Raw genomic sequence first — 12,078 nt, 5'->3', positions numbered from 1 at the left:
TGACCTGCTGGGCTCAGGCACTCCTTCTGCCTCTGTCTCCTGAGTAGCTGGGACTGCAGAAGCAAGCAACCATGCCCAGCTAAATTTTTAATTTATTATAGAGGCAAGGTCTCACCATCTTGCTTGCCGAAGCTGGTCTCAAACCCCTGAGCTCAGGAATTTTCTCTTGCCTCCACCTCCCAAGGTGTTGGGATTACAGGTGTGAGCCGCCACTCCCAGTCTGGCTAACCTTATTGAACATTTGTGTTTATCACTGTATTACATGTTCTACATGTATTACCTTGTTCAATCCTCACATCAACCCTAAGAAATACTGTGACTTACATTTTTAATAATGACCTGATAATCAGTACATTTATATTTACTTCAAAAATTCTTATCACAGGTTTCTTTTTCCTTCTCCATACTGCTGTAGGAACTTGGTCTGCTGACAATCCAGAGAAACAAAAAGGTTGGCCTTAGTAGTCAAGGACAAAGCTAATAGCCAGACATGTCCTGATCTCTGCCCTTGTTCCAGCTTTGACATATTATCTGTTGCGTTATTTTTTTGTTGCCTCTTTCACTTGTAAAATGCTTTTCACTTTCTGTCTAGGTTAAAGCTAAACTGAATCTATGGCTTTAAGTAAATTAAGATCCTGAACTCTCTAGCTTAAATGTAAATGAAGTACAGTAGTTTCCCTATGGAACCCTTGTCTATTGTGTCCCTAGAGTCTTCTAGAATACTCTACCTTCTACTCTTTGGATGGAAGATACAGCCCCCACAGCCCTTCGTATCATAAAGTTTTGAATAAATTTTCAAAACCTTACTGTTCAAAGTTGTTCGAGGGTTCTGTTTTGGAGCATAAAGATCATAGTGGAACAAGGCGTCTTCTTAAAATAAATTTTGCTTCAGATTGTCACTTATAGAAAATGTCTCCTTTGATACTTTATAATCTAATGCACTTAAGGACCTTTTTAAAGATATAGCTTCTCCTGTTACTGAAGATCAGTGTCTCCAAGATTGTTCTTTCTCCAATCTCTGTTGGCTGTTGCAGATAAGGAAAAAGCAATATTTATCTCTCTTCTCCTTTTCCCTCTGATTCTTTTTCCAGTCAGTTTTGCTCCTAGGTTCATATAGCATTTCCTCCCTTTCACAAGCAACAGACTTTCATGGGGCAAAAAAATATCTAATGATTCACATACCTGGAGCCTCTCTTCAGTCTCAGTAACTGGTAGCCCCAGTAGCTAAACTTGCAAATGGGCACAACATGTATCCTTCCTGTGGAAGAGGAGGCCATTCTCTTGAGCTGAAGTTCTGGAAGAGCAATTCAAGTTGAAGAGAAATTGAACTCAACTCAGCAATGAAGGACTGTATTGTGAAGAACAACACAGCTAAATGTGATTGTGCCAAACACATCAGGTGCTTAATCAGGGTCATGCTAGGCCTTTATCAAGTCATTGGAAAATTGTCTTGAAGCTGCAGTCTCATAGTAGGAAGATAAATGGGGGAGGGGAAAGCTGTAAAGCAATTATTTGGGATTATCATTGAAAACCTAATGTCTGCAGTATTTTTCTCCTCCTAACCTTGGACAGTTTCCCAGATTATTTTCTTCCTATTGTAAGCACAGTTCTGAAGAGTTTGTTCTTGCCAAAATGGGTTTTGTTTTGTTTATGTTGGGTTTCTAATGTTGTCTCTTGACCCTAATGCTCAGGTTCTTGTGGGTGTTAATCCACCACATACAATGTTCCCTTGAGGTGAAAGAAGAGGATGACTGCCCAGGATCTAAACAAGAGGGTGGCCTCATGAACCTCTATTGATTAGCCCCAAGTAGTCTAAGCTAAAATCCTGTGGTTGTACATTTAATGGTAATAGCTGATCCTATATGGCATCATTTAACGTCTGGCTTTCTACTCAGTCATTATAAACACAGACTTGAAATAGTATGTTAAATGTCCAAATACCCAAATGTGCTCAACTGGAGGTAACTATTTCTAAGTAGTTGAATTTTTGAAAGTCATGATCAGTCACACAACTGTCTGTACATACTTATTTCTTGTGCACTTTTCTGTATGCAAATAAATCTATAAATTTACTCGTTTCAATAAACTGGAATGACAGACTCTCATGTGTTACCATCAGTCTATTCTACCATTTGACCCCTACTTTGAGTTGACATTAGGGTCTAAGTTGAGCAAATGTTAGTCATAATTCATTTTCTACTGTCACAAAGATAAAGAGAAACTAGAATCTGTGAACTAGGACAATAAGTAAATTGGCATCCAGTATTTTTCAATGCCTCATTCTCCTCTCTCAGACCCGTATATCTCCCTTCCTGGAGTTTAGTGGAGTCCTGTAGATAAGACCTGCACCAGGACAACTTCAACTGACATCCACTATAAAATCATTCATTGGTGCACTCTTGGTTCATAGCTTTTACTCTTTGCTGCCTCTTGTTTTTTATTCAGTTGTATTTGACCTCACCAAGACACAACTGTATGGACTGGTCTAGGCTAGTTCAGACCACTCAGGAGATCTGCTGTATGAGGTGGAAAGGTCGATGATTAGACATTTTTAACATTAAGACACTTTTAAGCACTCCCATCTAGTATAAAAGTTCAAGGTTCTCATTCATTTCAAGACCTGCAGTTACAGAGTATCCCAGGGTGGGCCTTGCTTGGCTATAGTCCTGGTGTTAAACCCAACTTCTCTAAGGAGTAAGATAAACTTGGGAGTAGGGGTCATCTGTTGGTGTGTATTATTTTGGAAGGCTCAGTAGTATTGCCTTACCATTCCCCTTAGCTGAAACATTTGGTCTTTTTCTGATAACAGTGAGATGGAATATAAAGAAATAGACTCCACACAAAAGCAGCTTTCAGGAGAACTGAAAGTAAGCCACAGATGAGCCGGAGAAGGCTGCTGATAAGAACATGTTGCACAAATTATCTGGCTTATCCAGGTGCTCTGCAGTGTGTCTAACCTGTTGAGCCTGTGTGCTATCTTCACGTGGCTTAATCTGTAAGATCTCACCAGGGATTAACTCTTGCTCCTATGTACAAGACATTCATTTCACTGCTGCAGGAACTAATGTTGGCCAAGCACAGAGAGGTGCTTACTGATATGTCCCTGCAAAGCACCAGCAGACTTATTCCTTATACAGTCAGCCCTCCTATCAGATTCCACATCCACAGATTCAATCAATCACAGATGGAAAATAAAATAAAAACTATATAGTATAACAACTATTCACATAGCATTTATATTAGATTAGATATAAGTAATCTGGAGATATTTAAATAATATAGGAGGATGTGTGAAGTTTATATGCAAATATTGCACCTTTTTATATAAGGAACTTGATCACCCAAGGATCTTGGTACTTGCATAGGGTCCTGGATCCAGTCCCCTGCAGATACCGAGGACAACTGTAGTCTGTTTAGCAGCAGTGGTATTCACACTTGTGTGCTGGACATTCAGATTTTCGTGGTAATTCTGTTACCTTGAAAAGAGTTTTTTGTTCAGGCATCAAATATATTTAAGCTAAAAGCTGAACTTTAACAGCCAGCGTGCACCCAAATTTCTCACTTAAAAACAGTACAAGGAAGAGGCATAGATTTTCCCAAGCTAATCTTACATCTGTGAGGTGCAAAATATCTTCATTCCACTGATACCATTCACAGACATGTGAGGTGGGGTCTGTTCCTGTCGCAGCTCATGGAGAGGGTCATCCATGCTTTAAAATAACCATATTCTGCCCCAACTCTTAAGGGAGTGGTTTCCATGGGTATGTTACTATAAAACTGTGTAGCAGAGAGAGCCTTTCAACCAGTGATCTCAGACTCCGCCATTAAAATGATCATCGTGTCCAGAGAGAACCAAACAGAGGGCAATTCTGTGTCTTTCCTGTGCCGAAATCGAGGATGGGAAAGAACAGAGACATAGTGAACTCAGAAGTTTGGCTGACCCTGGAATAACCTGAGGAGTGAGGACTCTGATCCATGTTACCGGAATAGGGGATAGGTTCAATACAGTCTTCTAGTAAAAGACTTTGGCTGCTTCAAAATCCCTGGTAAATATTTAAGCTAGTGCCATTTGAGAAGATTGCTAAATAATAAAACATCTCATTCTTGCTTGGCAATGGTATGTCTTTAACTAATTCTCTTCTACCCAAATTAACAAAAACCCATGTTCTAAGTTGATGTGCCAAACGTGCACGAGCACAGGTAGTATGCCGGCAGCAGCTCTGTTAACATGTCCTAATTACAGCAATGCTGATGGACAAGAGCCAGCCATTTGGCATCTCACCTGATGAGCGGTCAAACCCCTCATTTGCCCTTGCTTCACTGAAATTGTGTACTGTAATTCATTACTAAACCCCTACCTCGTACTGAAATCCTACAAGTTCCAGTCTCCAGGGAAACCACGTTGTGGGTTATTCAGGGGCAAAGAAGCTAGTCATCTGCAGTGACCAACGATGGAGCTATTATTATACACATTAATGAAAGACAGCAGCCCAACTCAAATTCCTTGTGATCATGTTTTCCTTGAGATATTGGTTGTGGAGTTTCCTGTCAACCCTCTATCCATTTGGTTGACTTCAACCATATTATTTTATCTTACTTGTAAGAAAGAGGAATTATCCCTGTTCCAAAGGACAGAGGGTGACCTTTGGAACTGAGTAGAGGGCGTGTCTGAGGTATATCTGCTTATACAGATTGACCATCATAGAGCCTTTTGTTTTGGGACAGCTGAGACCAGAGCGACAGGCATAGGAACTAACAAAGAGGAGGGAATGGAAGGGTTGATTGGACGTTTACCTCCCACTTTCCTTATTGGCCTGAAAGATTGGTTTAGGACATTAGTGGTAAGAAGTGATAGTGGTAGAAGCTGCAGGAGAAATATTTTTTGATGAAAGACCCTGTGCTTAAGCAAGCAGTTCACATTCTACATATCTATTAGGAATGAGTCAACTACTAGTAACAGACAGTCTCACGGTGGCAAAAATTAGTAAGTGTCTTAGATCAGGCTGCTATAACAAGAACACCATAGATTGGGTGATTTAAACAGCAAACATTTCTTTCTCACAGTTCTAGAGTCTGAGAAGTCTAAGATCAAGGCATTGGCAGATCCTGTATCTGGGAAAGTTCCTCTTCCTGGTTTGCAGACAATTATTTTCTCCTTGTGTCCTCACGTGGTGAAGAAAGAAAGCTTTTGTCTCTTTCTCTTCTTATAAAGGCACTAATCACATAACAGGGTCTCCCTCATGGTTTCATCTAACCTTAATTGCCTCTCAAAGGCCCCACTTCTAATACCATCCTACTTGGAGTAGGATTTCAACATATAGACTTGAAATCCATAGGAAGACACAAACATATAGTCCATAGCAGTAGGGATATATTTTTTCTCACAAAAAAAAATTTAGTTTGATGGCTGCTGGTGTTGTCTCAGAAGCTCAACAAGACCCTCAGAAACATAGACACTTTCTTAACTTTTCACTCTGTCTGGTAGCCTTTGGCTTTCTGTTCTTATGCTTATTACCTAACAGTCACAAAGTGGCTGCTTAGCTTCAAATATGACGTTATTGCTCAAGGTGGGTAGAAAGGAAAAAGGTAGCACAACCCATGTTCGCTCCAGCATTTCAGTTTTTTCCAGGGATTCCCAGTAGACTTCAGCCATGTCTCATCAGCAAGAAGTAGGTCACACAGCCAATGCTAGATGCAAGAAAGGCTGAGAAATCAAGCTTTTAGCTTTAGCAACTTCTATAGTGAAGGTAGTTAATAAAGAGGCAGGGCCAACTACATAAGTTGCAGGGCTCAGGACAAAATTAAAATATGGAGTCCATTGTTCAAAAGGCAGGGGGAAAATACCATTAAAATCACTAAAGTATAAAACCTTTTCCTTTCTTCTGCAGTCTCTCTCTCTTCACTTGCAGAAGTATGTTTTATTTGCTATTTCGTATATTTTATTTGCAATTTAATGTATTAAGTAAAGACAAATTAAAATTTTTAAATTTTAGAATGGATTTTACCACTAACCTGTAACTCATATGTGGAATCACCAAAATGACACAATTTGTATTTAATAACTTGCATATGCACGTGTATTTGTGTACGCATTTTATTCTTACCAGAACAGTGAAAACACTACACAAAATGAACTCAACTGTTTTTATATCACTTCTTGACACACGTATATTCTGTCAATACTCTCTACCTTTAGCTCACTGGTGAGTAAAGAAACATTGAACTATGGGTTGCCCCATCTTTTTTTTTTTTTTTTCCTTCTCTGTCATTATTTTCAGTGTCACTTCTTGTTTAATGCAGGGCAGTAACACCGATAAGAAATATATGACAATGTTTCTTGGTCATTTGTGTTTCCTTTTCTTGGGAGCAACTTCTGGTTCAAACTGAAAGTGTGCCTACCCCTCTGCCCCCACCCACCTGCTCAGTTATAAACGTAACACACGTTCCTTATAGTCATTTTCATTCTGAGTTGCTGAATGCCCCTACATCGTGAGTCCACCCGTCTTCTGTGCCCATGGAGTAACACAAATACTGTGTGGAATGGGGCACCGTGGAAGAAGAGAGACATTGTGCTCAACTCACATGCATGCTCCATTCTCCCACTAGATTTGGCTTCCAAAACAAAAGTTCCAACATAAAATTATTAAGAATGTCTAGATGGCAAGAACAACACGTTAAGCCAAGCGTGAGGCTCTTCTGAGTTCTGAGCCCTGTGTTACCATCCAGGTTGTATACCCACGAAGCCAGGCCTGGCGAGAGGGCCTTTGGAAATGGGTGACAAACTAGCCATTGGCTCTCCTCTATGCCTGAGTGATCATTTAACCTAAAGTTGGCACATGCCCAGGCACAGATTGCAGAAGTCTTGGTTCCACAGCACCCTCAGAGCAGGAGAGAAGCATAGACACAGAGAGCATAGTCAGCAAAGCCGATGGCTGGGCACTTTGACTGGAAGGTGTAAGCTAAAGAATGCAGAGGATGGGTTTCTATGTGTTAGTACCACGGGGATTACTAGAAATAATAAAGGTTCAAAGGGGGCCTGGGAACCAAAAGCCACTGCATAATGAGGAAGTTGATCCCCATGTGGCCTTTCCAAAGCTCATTTTCAGGATGAATTAAGCATCACTTCGAGGTTTGAATTTTCCTGTTACAAATGCAGCACATCAGTTTAATCTCAGTCCATGCTAGTTCAGGAATTTCCCATCAGCATGTATAAGTAAGAGTTTTCAATGTAAACCTCACATTGCTCATAATAAAAAAAATAGGTTGTAGGCAATGTTCTCTCAAATTTTTCTACATTATAAAAAAGAAAGCATTTCACAATCAGGCTGAGTGTGTGTTGTATAGTCACATAGTCAGCTGGAAAGACTGTTTACATAGGCACATTTTATAACAATGATACTGTTGTATAGTTTCATCAAAATCTAACTTTCAGTACTAGTGTGCTCTTAATGAATGGGATCAAAGTTATGGATCAATGAAAACACAATTCATTTTGCACAGCACTTTGAAAATTCTCTAAGATCTTCTTCCTAAGACCTTCAGCTGCATCTGTAGCTGAAGCTTTAAGTTGAGAATGTAGGATCTGCTCCTCTTTCCTATAGGGCTTGGTGATTCTCCCTGATGCCTCAGTGCCCACCTTGATTCATGCTAACACCATAAATTCCTAAGTTCTGACTGTAAGAGCCTTTCCATCCTTGTCCTCAGCTCTAGGGTTATGTCAACTTGCTGTAGCAAACCTCCCAGCAAGCCTGCCAGTTCCCTTCCCCATTCCTCCTTAGGATAGAGGGGAACTCATTGATATCCTTTGTGGTATATGACAGCCAAAGAAACCAAGGAAACCAAAGTCAGTGTCTCTTTCTCTACCACACCATATGGTACAACCACTTTTATTCAGAATTGACTTTCTCCATATTGTGAAAGTCTGGCAGAGTCCCAGATAGCAAGAACAGAAACATCTATTTTTTACCTTAATCTGTTAAATATGCTGACCCCATCCTGGAACTTGGCCCCAAAGTGTTGTGCAAAGTTCATGTCTCTCAGCCTGCCTCTCCCACCTCTAGTCCTCTTCCTCTCACAATTTCTCTGAGCTGGAGAAAGGTCTTTTCACATTCTCTGCATCACAACCTAGTTGTCCCCGCTGCTTTGAGATTCGCAGTTGATCAATTGCTTCTTTATTTCACCATCTCTTTCCCTGAGCAATTAACCTCAAGGTTCAGTCTTGAAGTTGCCAAGTATCAAGAAAACACAATTCTAAAAGTTTTAAGATTTGTATGCCATTATCACCTCTTATATTTAGTTAGGTTTACATGTAGAAAATGTTTGGTAAAGCTGAAAATAATTTGATCCTCAGATATGTTCTCCTTTTGTCAAACTTCCAAGTTCCAGAAACCAAATATATCTGAACTGAGTTAAATCAACAATTATCCAGTAACTATGGAGTCACTACAGAGTAACCATTATGAGCATGCTTAATACTTGGTATACTGTCAAAATATTGATACAGTAGATAACAAGGGTGGCCTTCAGGTTTGAGAACCAGAAAGACAGGATGTATGATGGCTCATTGACCAAAACAAGGACTATAAAAAGAAGAGTTTCCTCGACAGAGACAAGGCAGGAATTATGTGTTTGACTTTAGATATGGCAAGTTCGATTTATTATGAACAAATCAAGGTTCACCTGGAGATTTCTTAGAAGTACTTGAGGACTGTTACCCTGGAAAGTGTTTTGTTATTATTATTATTATCACTTCTAGGAGTCTATACTTTCAAAACAAGAATTCAGGAGATTCTAGTAAAGAGACTTCAACAGGCCACTCTCTGAGTCCTCTGGATCTGAAGATAGGTTTAACTTAAAGAGTGGATAAGAATCACCTCCCTCCCCACTGTCCCACCCTGAGGAATCCAGCATTTGTGCAATGGGCAGGGAAGACAGGCAAATGAAATAGAACAGAAGAATGAGGAGATGCCTTGCCACAGAAGTCAAGGGGACTGAGAGTGTTAAAGCATGGAAAATGGCCAGCACAGTGAAATGCCTCAAAGAGGTTCAAGAAGTATCTGTTAAATTTAGCAACAAAGAGGTCTCCAATGGAGCAGGAGAGGCAGAGGGCAGACTTCAAGAGGTTGGACATGACCATGCCGTAAGAAGGATGATACAGACTGCAAAAGTTTAGCCAAAAAGGGGAGTAGCAATAAGAGAAAAACCAAAGAATTATGTAGAATTTTTTTGAAGACAGAACTTGAGTTTTGTTCACAGGCTGAGGAGAAGGAAGTGATTAAAATGGAGGTATTGAGCATATCAAAGAGAGAACTAATTCAACAGAATTCCAGAAAGTTAGCCTGGGAGTGTAGAACGTCAGATTTTCCTAAATAAAAGCAGGCCTCTTCTTCTGAGATTTGATTGAGATGCAGAGAAGCTGACATGAGAGGAACCATAGGAAACTGAAGGAATTTCTGGGTTTTCTGGGGAAGTGGTGCTAAGTATTATTATTATTATTATTATTACACAAAAAACATAATTCACTACCACGAATTTTCCAAAAAATTGAGACCAAGGGAATGGAAAAGGTCACTGACTGATGAAACCTTTGAGGACCCTCAGCAAGGTGGAAAGCCCTAGAATCAGAGCTTAAGGACATGACTTGTTTAAATCTCACTTCTGCTACTTCTCTATATGTAGCCTTTGTTGTATTTCTCCATCTCTGAATCTCATCTGTGAAACTAGACTAAAAGCTTACCTTTTGTAGAGTTGAGAGGATTGAGTAAGGAATTTTATAGCAGAGTATTCCATAAGCTACATTACATAAATAATAATAATAACAATATTAAGCCGGGCTCGGTGGCTCAGCCTGTAATCCCGCGCCTTTGGGAGGCTGAGGTGAGTGGATTGCCTGAGCCCGCGGGTTCGAGACCCGCCTGGGCAGCGAGACCTCATCTCTACAATAAATCAAAAAATTAGCTGGGCGTGGTAGCACGCGCCTGTAATTCCGGCTACTTGGAAGGCTGAGGCGGAAGGATCACCAGAGCCCAGCAGGTCGAGGCTGCGGTGGCCGGGAGCGGCCACTGCACTCCCGTCTGGGCGACAGAGTGAGACTCCAACTCAAAAAAAAAAAAAAAAAAAAAAAAAAAAAAAAAATAACAATATTAATAGTGTGAGGAAAAAAGCCTGAGATGTAGAGCCAGATATAATAAGTTCAAATTCCAGTTACTCATCATTGGTTGATGCTGGACAAATAATGTAATCTCAGTGTATCCTTAGGTATAAAATGGGTTATTTTGAGGATTGAATGAGATTTTATATATATATATATAGCCTGGCACATTATAGATGTTCAAGAAACATGTATCTGTTTTGTTCTTTGGAAGCCATTGTACAAATTAAAATGTTATTATTTTCACTTCTCTAACCTAATGTATCATGATGCTTCATTCCTCCAAGATACAGTCAGAAACATAAGCCTCATTTCAAAACATGCCATATACATGATAGATGCTAAGGGCAAGGATGAATTAAAAGCTCTACAAAAACGTAAGACAGGCTGGGCTTGGTAGCTCTTGCCTGTATTTCCAGCACTTTGGCAGGCCAAAGCAGGAGAACTGCTTGAGGTCAGGCATTCAAGACCTGTCTGGGCAACATGGAGAGACCTGCCTTGGTGAAAAAATTAGCTGGGTATGGTGGCATGCACCTGTGTTTCCAGCTGAGTTAGGAGGATCTCTTGAGCTCAGGAGTTTGAGGCTGAAGTGAATTATGATCACACCACTGCACTCCAACCTGAGAGACAAAACAAGACCCTTGTTTTGTCTCCAAAAAAAGCATGTTATATTATTTATATTTTACATATTTTATATTATTAATATATCTACTAATATCATACATACCACTATGTACCCAATCCTGACTTGTACCCCACATCTTTAAAAGAAAAACATCTATTAATATCTATCTATTATAGATAATATATAATTAATATAGTATTATTATACTTCACTGCCCCCATTATTTTGCTACATTACATTTAGCCTGAACTATGGTGATAAAAATAAATAAAACTGAACAATTCAGCATAACCTCCTGTTCAAATCAGCCAGCCAGGAAACACCACCCCCCCCTTCCTCCATATCTCCTCCATCGAGTTTATCTCCAAGGAGGCAGATAATTTTTCAGTCTCCAGTCACATATACTTATCAAGCATAATTAGCACAAAATCTAATCAGTTAGTATCAAATCTAGTTAGCATAAAACATCATCCTATCTTGACTACTTTTAAGTTCTTATTTCCATAGGTGTCCTGGTAGGGTCCAAAGAGACTATGTAAGCGTCCTCAACATTGCTATGTCATATTTGAAAGTTTTGTACTACATCCAGATACAGCTTACCTGTCATTAGCTAAGACTCTCAGAAAATGTCCTTCAGGTGTGTACTTATCATGAAATAAGCAAATGTGTTGAAAGAATCTCAAAAAAAAAATTCTCTGAAGTTGAACACAGGCTCTCACACAATGCTAGCTTGTACACTGATGCCGATGAGTTCCTAGAACACTTACCTAGTGGGGGAAGCCTGTACTACAAGGGGCCCACCCTCCAAAAAATAATTCCAGTTTTTTGGGGTCCCCTTTTGTAAGATAGACAGGTGGTACCTTAGCAAACCAAAAAGCTTTTGCATAGCAAAATAAACCCTCAAGAGAGTAAAGAGACAACCCACAGAATGGGAAAAAAAAATTTGCAAGCTATGAGCCTGACAAAGGCCTAACATCCACGATCTATAAGGAACTCAATCAACCTGAAAGGAAAAAACAAACAATCCTATTAAAAAATGGGTGAAGGACATGAACAGACACTTCTCAAAGGATGACATACAAGCAGCCAATAGACACCTGAAAAAATTCTCAGTCTTACTAATCATCAGAAAAATGCATGTCAAAACTGCAGTGAGATACCACCTAACCCTAGTAAGAATAGCTATCATTAATAAGTCAAAAAAGAAAAAAAAAAAAAAGGTGCTGGTGCAGCTGCAGAGAAAAGGGGGTGCTTCTGCACTGTTGGTTGGAAAATAAGCTATTTCAGTCTCAATGGAAAGCAG

At 39.8% G+C, this 12,078-nt stretch overlaps 1 protein-coding gene across 1 annotated transcript in view; it reads left to right on the top strand.

Annotated features, from left to right (window-relative positions):
• Positions 1–806, top strand: part of DAB2 (DAB2, clathrin adaptor protein) — a 55,738-nt gene extending 54,932 nt beyond the window's left edge. The window contains exon 16 of the mRNA XM_021716866.1: positions 416–806. The gene's annotated coding sequence lies outside the window, so the exon portion shown is untranslated. The remainder of the gene's footprint in view (positions 1–415) is intronic.
• The last annotated feature ends 11,272 nt before the right edge of the window (positions 807–12,078 follow it).

This window comes from Carlito syrichta, unplaced genomic scaffold (assembly GCF_000164805.1).
Source record: "Carlito syrichta isolate Samal-C Ts95f unplaced genomic scaffold, Tarsius_syrichta-2.0.1 Scaffold309042, whole genome shotgun sequence".
Taxonomy (NCBI): Eukaryota; Metazoa; Chordata; class Mammalia; order Primates; family Tarsiidae; genus Carlito; species Carlito syrichta.
This window is presented reverse-complemented; position numbering and strand designations above follow the sequence as displayed.